The sequence below is a fragment of the Ambystoma mexicanum genome, chromosome 8 (genome assembly GCF_040938575.1).
Source record: "Ambystoma mexicanum isolate Mex_15411 chromosome 8, UKY_AmexF1_1, whole genome shotgun sequence".
NCBI lineage: Eukaryota > Metazoa > Chordata > Amphibia > Caudata > Ambystomatidae > Ambystoma > Ambystoma mexicanum.
Genome location: NC_090929.1, coordinates 713,347,139 through 713,363,782, shown reverse-complemented (window position 1 = coordinate 713,363,782; position 16,644 = coordinate 713,347,139).

Here is a 16,644-nt window from a genome sequence, read left to right as displayed (position 1 = left end):
CCAAATGCCTTTCATACAATTGTACGTTGAAACAGCCTCTACCAGATGGTAGTATGGTGTTTGTATCAAAAACCAATATTGTATATGGTAGGCATCCCACTTGGAGGATGGTGTTTTTCAAATCACACAAAGTAGAAACTGTGAACATGCTAGATTTTCCAGTAGTAAGACAACATTTAAATTGCAGACATGTGATGCACGCTTCCATCATTACAGAGGTACACTTAGACATAGACTTGTCACGGGGCAATGTCTCCTTAGTACTACCAAGCTGCTATAAATGGAGTCGATTTCTATGGCCCATCACCAAATTGCGCGTAGCTAGGGGTTTAGATTCATTGATTGCGGGTGCAGCGGGAGTGGGAACGGGGGCTTTAAATGCTTTTGACATAGAAAATGTGCGCAACAAGTTAGCCACTATGGGTTCTGATGCCAGCGGCGCTATAAAACTTCTGGCCCAATGGGGCCCATTGATAAGTCCTACCCTGCGCAACACTGCTACAAGTATTGGCAACCATTGGAAGTGGCAGAATTTCAGCTATGAAGACATTTTCTCTGCCATAGGACAGGTCAACAAAACTGCTAAAGACACACGATGCATTTTATGGCAAACTTTGCTAAATCAGCAGGTGTTGGCTTTCCGCTTCGAATGGGGGCGACTATCTTCAACCCACTGGCACACAGAGCTACAGTTACCATCAAACATATGGATTAAGCCGCTTGCTTTTGATTGCATGAATAACACCTGCCATGCGTTAATGCAAGTTAGTAGGACCGCTTATGCTCTAGAAATATGGTGCCCTTTTATAGTATTGCCTATGAAAATCAATGGTTCCTGGTGGGTTCCGCAAATACGAGGGGAATGGTTAGACAGCCAAAACTACACCATCCACAGTCACACCTGCATGCCCTGGGATCAGGGGTGGGTGTGTCCCCTAACTGGGAGGGTTCCGGACCCATGCATACATCCCGTAGAAGGGGAGTGCACCTGGATGCAATACCACATAAATGGGACTGACATCTTCCAGATAGATCAGCATAAAGCTTGCGCAGTTACTAATCATTCCTTGCGTATTAACAATTATAGGTTATTAGGGAATCCTCAAGTATTTTGCGTAGATCAAGTTGTGACTATCTTAGACATTGTTACTCATACCCTATATTCTTTAACCCAGTGGTCTCACACTACTCTGCATGCTGAGCTCACGCATTTGCTTAACTGGACTCTATCCTATGGAGTGATTACTGCCCGGCTTCAAGCTATTAGACAGTTTGCTCAAACTGCTTGAAAAGATTTCCAGACGCTAGCTACCTCAGTTATTTCTGCAGAGTACAAGCTAATAATAGACAGAAACCAATTGATCAAAACTGCTGACCATCTGCAATCAGTTACTACTCACCACTGGTGGGATATATTCACTGGATGGTCTCCCTCCTCCACTAAGCTGCTTAATATAATACTGCACCCATTGCTGTGGTTGCTGATTTCCCTAATATTCATACTTATCGTCTTCATTGGGCTCTTGCGCAGAATGTCTTTCCTTTATACTAGAATGACTGCGCTAGAGAAACGCTTAATTGGCCTACAGCACACTGTGCATGCTTCCAGATCATGGAACTGAGTCAGCATTTTCAGGCCTCACTTCGAAAGGGGTGGAATGTCGTGATAAGCTGCTAGGCGCTTGCAGTAACCTGCATTTGCACTAACCCACTGAGCTATCTTGTGTGTATTAGAGCCTATTCGAAGCGTGGAGGAAAATGCTGACATCAACCAGGACTCTCGAACTGGGTGAGCCTGCATGCTTGCAAGGGGTTAATTGCGAAGGCCTTTTCTGAAGACATAAAACATCTAGCATTTGCAAGAGGCTCTATGCAGCCCTCGGGAGCCAGGCACAGCTTTGCTCGTCTTCACTCTGCGAGTCAGGTGCACTGATAAGGCAAGAATGTCTGATCTTTTCAAAACACAGTGCCCGAAGCCTGGGAGCCAAAACTGGCTGTTTCCAGTCTTGTAACTTTCCAAGCAAAAAACATGTTTACTGCCGGGAAGGGAGAGCCTAGAAGCTTCTCGAAGAGCTGACACGTCATGATGATTGACGTGCAGCTCCTAATAAGAGAACTATACTTGGACCAGGGAAGGGGGGACTCATCCTGGGCTGTTGGAAAGACGCGCGTATCAAGAAGAACAGTGCCTGGACGACCAGCTGTGCACTATCAGGGCCGAGACTCCTTACATCACATCCCCGCTCTGGTGTAGGACTGTGGGGGCTTGGCCAGTCCTCCCCTCCTCTTCTGAGGAGTGCCGGGCACCTTTAGCGGTGAGGGTCCTGGGTGTGATCAGATCGTACCTTCATCTACATTTCATTAGGAGCGTAAGACCAAATAATTGCATATTCATCTGTGATTGATAATTGGCATTATATAGCTTGCACTTTCTATTTCCACATTATTATAAATTGCTGCTTAGTTTTCATTAGCCACTGTAGATAATAAATGCAAGCATCATATATTCTGTGTGATTGGCTTTTTTCCAGACTGAGATCATCGTGCGTCTTAAACCTTATTTGTGTGGGAAGGTAATTAGGAATGATTTACTTTGCACAAAGGGCTGGATCCCAGGGAGGTGCGGGTACTGCTTATCACTACAGCAAGGAGCAGGAATTTGAAGCGAAAACGAGTTTGCATGGAGAACCATCCAGCATGGTGCCAGTAGGTTGATCGGGAGAACCTGTGGGTAGGTTGTCAAGGGCACGTCTAGCAAAGTTAGGGACTTTATTTAGGGGACGGAGGGAGAAGAGGCAAAGACCCAGAAGTAGGCTCCTAAAAGGCCAATCTGCTGAGCACGCAGGTGGCGATCAGTGTGTCAGTAGAGTGGTGTGAGAAGTGAGGGTGGATTTTCCATATATTGAGGGATTGCGCCTGGCTACAGTGACTGTGCCTGTGATGAACTGGAAGAGTTTCAGGTTGCTATTAAAGAGGAACCCAAATATGAAACAGCCAATGGTGAGGGGGTCAGGAAGTCAGGGGAAAGAAGATGGCGGTATTGGCAGCCTAGTCTACAAGGAAAGGAAATTTGGCGATTTCCCATTCGGCCTCTACACCATGGGCCTCTTTTGTGTTCTGCATTTATTATATTGCTGTACGTCGCTATCGCAATGAAGATGTGAAGCCTTCCTCAACCACCGAATCACCTTGAGGCCCAAACCACGCTGCCCGCGTTCTTCTATAACCCTGACCCTAGCCACACACAGATGCACTAGAAAATGGGCAGAGGTGCCAGCTTTACTGTCACGTCCCTACACTTTGGAACACCCTCGCCTCTGGCATTGAAGAAGAACCCTTCTACATAGCGTTCAGAAGAAGACAAAAAAACCTGGCTGTTCATCAAACACAACTAAGAATACTTGACAGTATTCAACAAGATTCTTACGAACTTTGTATTAATCTGTCCCAGCAACTTTCCCCTGTTTGTTATTTTTTCTCCTTTCCTAACATGTACCAGCGCCGTGATACCTCCGGGTCTGGGCACTGTCAACCAATCAAATAAATGCATAAATAAATAAAGAAACAGAACTCCAGATACTGTACAGTGGCTGGGATACAAAGTGTTCTGTTTATTTCTTGAGAATGATAGATGGGTGGCAACTCGCTCGCACTGTGTAATCATGGGCAACGGCATGGTATACACCTCACAGGAGTGGGCAGATGGAGGATAGTCTGCAGCCAAGAGCAGGAGCTTACCATGTGATAGGATCAAATAAGTCGAGGGCTTGGGTGGATGATTCCGTGAAGCAGGTGAGCAGAATTTCATGATTTCTATCATCTCGTTCTCGTTCCTTCAGAGAAATGCTAGCATGGAACATAATCCAAGGGAATAACACAGTTAGTAGTATTAGACAATTTGAGTTAGTTGTACACTTTATGGTGAATCTAAGGGTTACGTCATTGTTTCACAAGAGAACACTGCCCCAAGTTTCAAAGCTGACCATGGACAAGGGCTGATCACCGTATTCCTCCCAATAAATGGTGCTTTAACTGGGACGAAGAAGCACTGCATGGATGCAGGTGAGCGAAACATCAGCAGCATTCTAGTTGTTGGCTGAGCATTGGACATATTCTTCCCATGAAAAGAGAAGAGGGATGACAAAAGGTTGTTGTGAAGGAAGTAGTAGGAATCGTGGTCGTGGTTGTAGTTGTAGCAGTGGTAGTAGCAGGAGCAGTGGGGATCGAGGTAGTAGCAGTGTCGGCAGGAGCTGAAAGAGATATAGAGGAAATCAGAAGAAAGGAAGGGGAAGTGGAGGACTGGGCAGCAGACTGAAAGAGAAAGAAGAAAACCACGCTGTTTTACAAGGTATGGGCAGGCCCGGCTCCAGCAGGGGGATAGGGGGGCCAGCCTCCCCCCTGGAGCCAGCCCATGCCCCCCTAGAAAGAAGGCAATGTCAGCGGTGTTATACACCACTGTTAACCAAGGGAGTGGGGTGTGGATGTCACTCTAAACATTCACCAGCAACCTCAGAGACATCATTCTGAGAGGCTGAACTGGAGGGATTTGTTTTCTTGCCCTAGACAATGATTTATGCCCCACAGCCATGAACGTACAAATGACCCGTGAGATGAAGGGCCATTTGCACCTCTGAATGAGGAAGCACACATATTGAAGCAGGCTGCCTACAACTATTTTCTCAAACCTAAAATCACAATTTTCGTTTCTGTAATTTAAAGTATGTTTATTTTTTGTAGGAATATAGTGGCTTTTCACATCATGCTTAATAAAATGGTTAACTATATGAAACGATATAAATGACAGGTAAAGTTGCTTGAACACAGATTTGCGAAATTACTTTCAAAGTATATATTCTGCTGCATTAACTACTTGAGTATAAGTGAAAGATAAGTTTGGTATTAACAAAAATGTAATTCTGGAGGGGAAAGTGTAGTAAAATCAAAAAGTGATAGATGCAAGGCTTTGATTCAAACATTATCAGTACTGTTGCTCTGCCCAACATTCCATGTCATAATTCTATAGTTTGTCTGTGCCATTAGAGAAGAGGACAAACCATTATCAAATTACTTTTGGTGCTCCCACCAAAAGGTACAGTTCAATCTCAATTGCTAGGCCGTGTTTCATCTGGACTGGAACACAAGTAACCACATGGATTTTTAGACCCTGTGGTCTAGCAGTTTGGGAAGGGCTTCTGTCATTAGTGAGAGGGCCGAGACTGATATGCAAACAATGGTATTGAAGGCTGGCCAGAGCAATGACGGTGGTTCTAATTGATTCAGAGACTTTTTACCTATTAGATACAACCAGAACGCATGCATTGGAGCACAGATAGGATGGCAATAAAATGGGAGGATAAACACACATCCTATGGGTGTGTCTGGGCATTTACCCACTAATGACTAGCCATAGCTATGTCAATGCCTCACCACGAAAACCTAATCTTTCTAGAACTCTTTGAGCAAGCTGTATCACAAAGTTACACCAAATGTGTTCCTAAGTGATTGGTGGGTGATTAGTAATTAAGGGGATACAGAACAAGCTGTGTGAAACAATAACCTTGTCAAGCATTTCATTTCACTTTGTGTCTTATGACATTTTTCGTAAATTCTCATTAATTGCTATGCTGCACCTTGTAGGCTTCCATTCACGATGGGAAAAATAAAGCTACAGTCAGGTTGTTTTATCGTGTTACTTGTGCATTTGTTAAAATAACCTGTATAAAATTGAGCATTATTGAGCATTGAGCATTATTTTAGGCATTCAAAGCAAAACTTCAACACCAACCTGAGCTCGGAAGATGTGTGGTCAAGTATGTAAATTTCAGGCTTGGCTGAAATGATGGATTTGCCACTTAACCAAAGTGTGTGATCCTGAGCATATTTGTTTATTTCACTATGGGCCTCATTACGACCCAGGCGGTAAATTACCGCCTGGGTCGTACCCTTACCACCATGGTGTAAACAATGTTTACACCATGGTGGATGGCGGATTTACCGCCCCATTCCAAGGTGAGTGGGGCGGTAAATCCCCATTTCCCATTTTACCCTTCCCCATTCCCATTTTTGCCCCATAGGGCATAATGGGAGTGGGGAAGGCGCTAATTACGCCACCGTAAATTATGGTGGCGTAATTAGCACCATGGTCCCTTAGCGCCATGGATTTTAACGCCTGCAAAAAGCAGGCGTTAATATCACCATGGCGCTAACGGACCTTGTAATCAGGCGTTAAGGGTCGGCGCCGTTTACGGCACCGTTAACCCCTTAACGCCTGATTCGTAATGAGGCCCTATGCCGTGCCTGTTAAAATTAGGTGCCCTAGAAGTGAGGCGGTTTGCATTACAAGCTATTCCAAAAAGCTTCACTCATGGCTTAATAGATGGGCAGCACAGGCATTAGGACACACACACACACACATCTAACTTTGAAAATATCCGGGCCACATTTATTGAAAAGAATTGTGTAATTCAATACCAAATCAAAGTAAACACATCAAACACAGAGCCCTCATGGACAATTGCATATTATAATATTATAACCAGTATGTAAACAGTATGTACCAGACAATGATGTAGAGGGGCATGCCCCACCAGGAGCGATGCCAGAAGGCTGCAAACCCTTCAACCAGCCCAATCTGCCTGCCAAATGAGTTGCATAAATGCAAAAACAAATAATATTTTGTGTTTAAAATGTAATTTTGGACATGAACCATTGATGGGAGACATTTGGGATGGGATTACTGTAGGGTTTCAGTTGGAAAGGAGGGGTGGTTGTGGAATAGATGGGCGAAGGGAGGATTGTATACATGTGTATGTTATTGGAGGATATGTTGTTGTGCTCTAAATATTGGTAAGATCAACAAGACTACATGTATTGATTGGGCATGGTATGTTCTGGTCTTGAAATAAAAAGAAGTTTGAAAAAAATGTTATTTTGTAGGAAACAAAATTTCCTATTCATTGCTTCAGTATTCTGCAGGGTTTGGGAGGGTCTATCTTTCACAACAAGATGGAAGGACCACAACCATCTCCTCCAGAGCTTGCTCGGAGTAGCCACAGTGCTCAGGAAGGTATTGTTGGTACAAAGAGTGGGGGCCTCACTGCTCAGCCCTCTCAGAGGAGGAGGAGGCATCACCCTCAATTCTCCCAAGCCAGTCCCAGAAAGGCATGCTGGTGTTGGGGAGAAGTTGGACCCCCACCAGGGCTTCTGGGGGTCCCAGCTATGGGAGGCCCCAACACCTCCCATTTTGCCCCAAAGAAATGCAGCAGAGTTCCAAGCAAGCAGCAACATGTATCAAACTGCATTTATTTCTGGGCAGCAAAAAAACACAGAGGGCTTCGTGCACAGCGTAAATCCAGGCACCGTCTCCCCCGGGGCTGGCTTGCAAGCTAGCTTTGTAACACACTGCAGGCTGACATCACAAAATTGGACCAGCTCCCAGAAACCTATCTCATCCTGAGATTGGCTGCTAAGTGGTAGGTGGCCTAGAGTGCCCTTATAGGAAGCCTGATCATTGGGCATTTGGACATTTGTGTCAGTGGGCTGGCTTGACTGCTCCTCCCTCATTACCTAATTCTAAAACTGTTGCATTGTGAATTTGTTCTCATTAGTTTTAGCTGAGCAAGCTTTTCGCCCCTGGGCACTCAGCATTCATTGGCCAGAGCTGGGCCATTCTTGTTACAATTATGTTTCAATGATGTCTGGATCTTTGCAAAATTGTCTTTCATTCCCAGAGAAAAAACACTGGGCCCTGGATGTTCTGCTCTGACTTACTCGTATTTATGAAGAATTAAAAATGCTTGTCTGCCAGAGTTCACTGTCGTTCATCAAGGAAAATGATTTTATCTTACTGCAAGGCCTTGAGCTACTCCTGGGTTTGCAAGGCACATTGCTGAAGTCAGCAAAAATCCCCACTGCGGCTGGTGTTCAGTGAGACAAGTGTGCTTGGCTGTAATTTTCCTGAAGCATGGCTTTACACTGTGCCATTTCATAATGCATGAATTGGTGAGTTATAGTGCTGTTAGGTTAATTCATGTGAGCATCTGCAATCCTTTAAACAGGAATTCTTGTGTTTTGTAGATTCTGGTATTGAGGCTAATGTAGCATGTAGGTTGCAGTGTTGGTGAAGTGGGTGTCTTTCAGCATATTTGTCACCCATGGGCGCACTGGGGCTCGGTGCAAATGATGAGTGCACTCCTTATTCTTCCTGCTGTTCTTTCTGTTGATGTGCCTGGGGTGAGGGGGCAGGAGTTTGATCTCGATTTTCCCTCTTCAGTCCCCTCTCTGGTCGACTTGTCGACCACACCACCAAGCAACATTCACCTTCTTCCGGTAGGCATATCTTTGTCAATTCTCTGATGTGTCCATATTTGTTCACATGATTGTCAAGGACCAGTATATGTAGGAGTATTCTCCTTCTGCATTCCACCACACTCACTTCCCTTCGTACTTCCTAGGATCACAGGGAGTGTCCACCTTTATTACTGCTGGAACCAGGTCATGCACCGCTATCCTCTCCCTTAGTCCGGCTCTTCCTTTCACCATGTCTTTTATTTGCATTCCGATCGCTTCTTCTGCTGTTCTCTCACATCTTGCAATGGATCTTGATCTTACACAATGATGCTGCGCTCAGTACCAGTGCTTCAGTTATCATCTTCAATCCGCCAGCCAGTCATGATGGCATCCATGACCATGAAAACGCTAGCCAGGTCTTGTCTTTCGCTGTTCATGACCATGGAAACGCTAGCCAGTTCTTGTCTTTCTCTGTTCACATGTGTTTTAATGCTGGACAGTCTTTTGTGTGCTTGTACTTCATCCAATGTTGCTTAAGACTCGCTTGAGAAGTAGTTCCCCCCTCGGTCTGTTTCTCTTCTTCCTTTGTTTGGGCTTTTGGTGCTTTGTTCTGTCATCTCTTCTTCCTTCGGTTGTTTACCATCTTGGGAAAGTCGTCAGGCCTCACGTCTTCCTTGAGCATCACCAACAAGGGCATGTGATGTGCACCAATGAACACTCTCCTCCCTAATTCGGTGGCAGTTTCTCTTGAGCTTTAGATCCATATGCTCAATAGTAATCCATAAGCACTGCTGTTCCTGCTCTCATCGCCCTACTGATCTTAACCTTCTTGCATCCAACATTTTCGCCCACTTCTTTTCACTGTTGTGCTGGTAACCTAAGGCTGGTGCCTTCACAGTATAGGTCCTTCTTCATTCTCCACCCAAGCCACCATCTTCGCATTCCTGGTCCACTCCATTAGGCACTTATCATTTTCTTCTTGAAGCTTGCTCACTGGTGCATTTGCTCGTTGTTTCTTCTCTCTATGGCCCCTTTGCTTCAAACAGTTGTTCTTCAATGAGCTGCCAGTAGTTGTTTATCATGGGTAGTGTCTTGATGTAATCTTCTTTCATAGGGGATTGCCTCTTTTTACATCAATCTCAATGCTTCTGTCTTCCCTTGCAATCTTCTTCACATTTGGAACACTTTGAGATACATGGGCGTTGTGCTTTGCTGTAGGTATTTCTGTTGTAATCAAGTCTTTCAAGGCACTCAAGGCATAGGTGATTAAAGAGCAGTCGGGACAGCTCTCCCCAGTGGTGTCCCTACCAATTTTGTACATGTGTGCATGTTGTTGGTTACTTCTGCTATGTGTGTGAAGGGTATGTTTTACTCCCTTCGTGTCTGCAGTTACACTGTGCTTACCTCTCCTTACTTTGGCAGCAGTCTTTTCCTCACCCTCTGACACAGTAGGTCTTCCCCCTTGAGTTAGGGAATGTTAGTAGGGGGTACAGCGATAATGCTCACTATTACATATGATTTTTAAATAACCACCCCCATTATTCCGTTCATCATTAATAGTCCCATCATGAGGATAAGAGTCCTTATTGGCTTGCCCATAGCCACTTACGCTGCTGGGTCCTTGCAGCTGAGGAGATGATAAAGTTGCTCACCTGAAAATCACAAGAAAGGCGTTAATACATTAGTACTTGTTAGTAACCTCAAGCTCTGCGAACTAAACAATCACTAAGGGCAAAAATGAAACCTCCCCCGGACATTTCTTGTTGAGTGTTTCTCAATGTGGGTCGGACAGTATATGCACTGTATTCAAGTTGGGGAAAAGTTTGGGCTATGTATTCAATGGAAGCAAGGAAATATACTTCAGGTAATCGTGCTCTGAAGAGTCTGGGTTTTCTGATACAGTGGGCAATTTGAGTGGGAAAGGCTTCAGGATGGTTTAATGAGTAGGCCTCAGGGTGATGAATGGGAGTCAACATCAAGGAAATTCCCTACACAATTCTAACAACATACATACAAACGCAACAACCTGCATGTGCGAGGAAAAGAGAGAGAAAAGCAGTGTTACAGCTGTCAGGTGCACAAATATCATTTGAAACTCATTTAAACTTTGCACACGGCTGTGTCGGTCCCTATTCTAGTTGCTTGTGTGAGTTGGACCATAGGATGGCCATGTTTCCCTAACTCGAGAGTGGTTGTGCTGTCTTGCAGTTCATGAAAATCTGTTGCGTTGGCACTGTTGATCGTTGTTCCCTCATTGCCAGGGTGGCCACTGCTTTGTAGGGCTTGACACCTTACACATCTAACAAAGTTTGTCAGGAGGGCAAAATGTCCCACTCTAGTCCCTAGCCATTCTAATTTTGTTGTCTGTTGTCTTCAGGCCTGCCCTGGGTCCTTTGTATCTGGCGAGAAATAAAAAAGAGAAGCTTAAGACCTGAGAATTGACATATTCTTCAATGTCTTGACCTAACTTCTTTGCACTACTCTCGCACTATTCTGTGTCCTAGTGGGAGGGACCAAGGGTACATTTATGCACCCTTGGTGGTCTTGTCACCACCTGGTGGGCGCTGAATGGTGGTCGGACCCTAACTTGTTGCACAATTCGAAATTTATCTGGAAAATGGGTAGACAACCACTGTCCTGTAGCTGTATCCTTAACACATCTTGATCTTCTGCACTTAATTTAGGTGAAGATACTCATAACACACTTCGATCATATACACGCAATGTAGGTGGTATTGTACAAATGGGCCTTTGAGTCCTTGTATTTACTGTACTTTACTTTAAGCTATTTATATTGCGCGCCTTTGTCCCAGGGGCATTAGGCGCTGACAAGTTAAATAGGGAAGCATCAGGGTGGTAAATTTGTCATATATGGTGGCTGTGTGTCTAAATTAAGAAGATCATGTTCCTTAATTAACAGACTCGCAGGGTTTTTAGATCTTTCTTCTATGGCTCCTCTCACAACTTCTCAGGGCGTGCCCCGCAGGGAACTGCAGGCACTTTAAGCTGGTACTAATGAAATTTGATACCAAGTATTCACTACCTGTCCCCCCTCTTTTTATCTCTTTTTGTTTTTGTTTTTGTTCTCTATCAATCCCAACCATCACAATTTACTCCCATACCCCATATCCCGCATCATGTCCACTTGTTAAACCCTACTCTGTTAATTACTCATTTAAGTCAAGCATTTTATTACTCCACTACTTTCATTCCTGTTGAAGTAAAACAATATATTTCTCCCCTCATTATCTACTCCCTAATTTTAATATGACAATTATTCTCCAATTCGTGCAGCAAGGACCTCTTTCCCCATGTGTGTTGGCTAATGCTTTTGTGCCAGTGCTGTGTTCAAAAGTGCTAGTGGCATTACTACTTGCACTGTGTTATTTTGTCGCCAAAGGGTGTCTGTTGGGAACATGGATCATCCACCCCTTACCCAAAGTTCTCTCCTCCCGGGGTGCGGCTCCCCGCAATTCCATGATTTGTGCCTCTGGTGTATTGTTGTACCCCACTCACATCACCATGTTCCTCACTCCTCTCAGGGCAATGTGTCTCTCCTTCAGTTTTCTGCGCTGTGTTCTAGTGCCAGTGTGAGAGCCACTAGTTTTGCTGTGCGTGTTCAATAATGAAATGGCAATTGTGCACCCACAACCTTCTTACTTGTCCTGCCTTCCCTCAGTCCCACTACAGCATTTCCTAAGCTCTTGACCCCATCAGTGTGATCGATAGTTAGTGAATCATCAATGAAAGGCACGCCTCCCCCCTCAAGTGCACCTTTCTCCACCTCGTGTGTCTCATTGAATAGCTCTGTGTTATTTGTGTATGCACGAGCCTAGTCTCCTTGCTGAAAGATGTGTGCTCAGAATGTAGCTGAATGTACTCTCTTGCAATGCACTATCTTTACACACCCCCCTCTGTACCGTGCACCCCCACTATGCCTAAACAATCTTCTTTACTTTCAGCATGTGTATGCTTGGTGTTAAACAAGTTATGGCTTTGTCTGTGAATAACGTGGTCATTATGAGCGGCATATCTGCAAATCCAAGATTATCTCGAAACAAATAACCTGCTGGGTCTAAGGCAATCGGGCTTCCGCCCTCGCCACGGCACAGAAACCGCGGTGCTAGACATAAAACCGTAAATAGAAGACTTAAAAGACAAGGGAAAACTGGTTCTCTTACTCTTACTAGACCTCTCCGCAGCATTTGACATAGTCAACCATCAAATCCTCTGTTAACACCTCAAAACTGCAGCCAACTTCTCTGAGAAAGCGACTGCTTGGATTACCTCCTTCCTGGATAACAGATCCATGAGGGTCTTCTCCCCCACCGCCATGGCAGAACCATCCCCTGTCACATCTGGAGTACCCCAAGGCTCATGTGTGTCCCCGACACTTTACAATGTCTTCACAAAACCCCTATTTGACATATTGGACCGCATGGGCATCACGTACACAAATTACGCTGACGACACCCAAATTCTTATTCCCATTACAGGTGATTACACAACTGACTCCTTAGCTATCAACACCATTTACCAAGTTATCCAGGCCTGGATGGCACAGCACGAACTGTGCCTAAACGACGAGAAAACTGAGCTTCTAATCCTAGGTTCACCCCACAAACTCAGTAAACTCGACCCCTCATCCAAATCCTTTACCATTGATGGTAATTCTATCAAAGTAACCAAGGACACCAAGACATAAGTCATGTACCTCGACTCCACACTATCCTTAACCAGATAAACTAATGCAGTCTCCTCAGCTGCTTCTTACACTTGCAAACTTATCACAGCCTGCCGCCCCTTCCTGTCACCAGCTAACTGTATTACCCTAGCCAGGACCTTGGTCCTATCCAAAATCGACTATTGCAATGCCCTCTACATAGGTACCAATCAATGTAATATCAGAAAACTCCAAATTATCCAAAACAATGCTATTAGAGCGGCCATCAACATCCCTAGGACTTCACACATCTCAGAACACAGGCGTAACCTACGCTGGCTCTCAGTTACCCAAAGAATTTCCTTTAAAGCGCTGACACTTACACACAAAAGCATCGCAAACCAAGCCCCTAGCTACCTCTCCAACAGGTTCACAACTCATTCAGCTGCGAGACCCCTTAGAAGCGCACATGCTAACTGCCTTGTCATCCCACGCTTCAACCTCCAAAAGTCTGGCGGTCGTAGCTTCCCAGTCCTAGCGTTGGAACACCCTACCTAACCCTCTCAGAGCAGAACCTCCGTTCCACGCCTTTAAGCGTAAGGCCAAAGTTTGGTTGTCCACCCTTGACTAGGCCCAACCGTGACTGGAACCTTCATCTCTGCATTTTAGGCCACTCTCGCATCATATCCTGACATCATATCTTGCTCAGACTATGTTCCCTGTACACACTCCCGTATGTAATTTGTACATCCTGTATATTCTTTTTTCTATTTAATTACTGTGCCTGTAACCCTGTATATTTTTGTATATTTTAAGCTAAATATTGTTTATGTATCCTGCCTGTAACTAAAAATGCGCCCGGTTGCCCACGGGTCTTGTGCGCTATACAAATAAACAAAATACAAATACAAAATAAAAATACAAATACAAATATCCAGTCTGCTCATGATGTCACAAATGTCCCTTCCCTAATGCATGGCCTTGCCGCCCCACTGTCACCCAGAAAAGAAAATGTTTTGTTACCTATCGCCACCCCTAGGCAACTGTCCTCCGCAGGGTTGAGTGTGCGTGAGTGTGTGTGGCAGAGTGAAACACATCAAGTTTGTCTGGGGGCTGTCCTATTAAGCGTACAATGACAATCCATTCTCTGTAAAAGGGTTGTTCCCCACCAAGATGACCCTTCCCAGTCATCTAATCGATACTGTTGCTATTGTGTCAGTGTTCTGTATGTGTGCTGACTGCTGTGCAGTGCCTCTGGGTTGTGGTGTTTGTAAGTCCTGGGGTAGTGTTGCTGTCATTTTTTGTGTCTGTGTCTGTACCTGTAGTGGTGACAGTGTATGTGTTGGTGCTTGTGGTGTCTGCTGAAATGATCCCTGTATCTGTCCTTGCTGCTTCTGGCCCTGGGCATAATCATTTCCCTGTGCCCCTGCATACTATGGTTGTTCCTGATTCCCCCCTCATTTTGCTTTGCTCCCCCAAAATGACAGGTTCTTGAAACATGTCCTAAATGCCAGCAGATCCAGCACTGTGGTGACTCCCTCCCCTGTCCTGAAACACCCCCTGGAATGTTTCCTGCATTCTGTGGTCCCTGCTGTCCATAGGCCAGAAATCCTCCCTAATTGCGGTGCATCTGTGGTCCTAACTCGCACCATCCTTGGAGTTCCCCCCTTGTTTGAACCCTTGCTGGAGCCCACCCTGCCCCATGTATCCTCCCCACATGGGCGGTGCATATTGAGGTGGTTGCTGATACTGCTATTGTGATACTGGTGCCTGTAAGTTGGGGCTGGTTTTAACTGCCCCTTCCATTGCATACTTTAATAATTTATTTTGTACCAACTTTGCCTCATCTGCCTTTCTCTGTCTCTGCCGTTTGTTTAACCGTCTTCTCTTGCCACAATCTACAATACACCCAGTCAATTTCTAGCATGCTATACTTGCCTCCCTTCCATAACCCCATGCATGCTGCACCACCCTCTACTGAGCCTCTATCATGTTTGGCTGTGATGTCTTGTTCAGTCCTTCTCTCCTCCTCCCATCTCTTCCTTTCCCATTCCAGTGCAACCCACTCACTGACCATGTTTATGGCCCGTTCATCCTCCTGCTTTTGTACCCATTCCCTTGCCATCTATCCCTTCTCCACGCTCTTTTCCCATAAGCTCCCTCTCTACCTTCCTCCTCCATTCCCTTTCTTCCCTTTCCAGCTCCCCCGCTCTCTTCCTGTCTCTCTCCTCGCACTGCACTTTCATTTCTCGGTCCCTCTTCCTTCTCTCTTCTCCCTCCATTTGCTCTGCCCAGTCAAGCTTTTTGCGCTCCTTCTCCCCACTCTCTATTGCTATGGTTACTCCTTGCACCTCCCTTGTTATCTTCCCTTTAATTTTGAAAAAAAATACTTGTGCTGCTATTTATTCCCCTGTACCTGTGCCTTCAAATCTGCTTTCATGCACTGCAGCCCTCCCCTGCTCACTCCTGTGCTGCTAGTGGGTTGTTCTGCACCTTCCCATTTGTTCTTTTTAGTGTATTGTGATGGTTTGTGTGTGGTGTTTAAATGTCCTTCTGCTGCTTTTAGATCTCTCATGGAATGCATTCCTTGCTTACCATCTGTGTCATCAAATATTACACTCCCGGAGGTGCACAAGGGTGAGACCCCTCTTCCCTCTGCTCGTGCTGGTTCAGCATCTGCTGACGCCTCGCCACTTTCCTTTCCTTCATGCGCCACAGCTCAACTGTAGCCAGGTTCTTTTCAGCTTCTTTCCCATTTAAGTGCTGTGTATGTGTGTCAGTAGCAATTGCTGCACGCCTCTGGAGAAGCTGCCTATGGGCAGCCATGGTCTTATTTATTTGCCTTCAGTACTTTTGAATCATTGCACACTATGTTTTACTAACTTATCTTGGCATGGAAGCTGTTTCAGTAATCCACTGTTCAGGGAGCAAATGTTAGCAGATAATGTAACAGTTCCCTTTTTTTTTCTCTTAAAATTCTATGAGCCTTCTTGGCTCTGCACCTTAGCCAGCGCACTCCACGTGTAACCCATCTTCACCAAACCATTGCCTTCTCCGGCACACCCCCACAATCTTGCGCATGTGCCTTCCACACACCGCCTCTGGGTCACCTCTCCTGCCTCTCTAAATCCACACCACTAGCACCTCACCATCAAAAATCGGTATCCTATGCATCAATCTAAAGGTGATGTCACCAAACTAAAAACACAGTACAAATGAACAGACAAATGCACATACAAATAAAAACAACCCATTGCTTACAATCCCACACAAAACCCCACAAAGATCCCAAAATAAAACCCTACAATCCCACAGCTGTCTTCCCACTCACCAGGGTGGAGTATTCTCTTTATTCCCTTGTGTTTGTTTTAAACTTCACCCGTGGCGTCGCCTCGCAAATGATACGCCTCTCTCCAGGAGACTTAACCAGTCAAACACCTTCCGCAATCTAGGAAAGCTCCAGCGAACCAATCACTACGGGAATACATCATCCATGATCCAGACTACAACGCCCGGCTCACAGGTATACCTCTATTTACATACTTCTGCAGTCCAAGCCTGTCAAGTCTATAGTCCTGGTTGTTGACCAGAACCTTTTACCTCGAAGACCGAACACTCCCTACACACAAAAGCTCCAGTCCCTATCCAGAGAATACAATTTAACATTTATGCAACATACTGGTCAACAATAC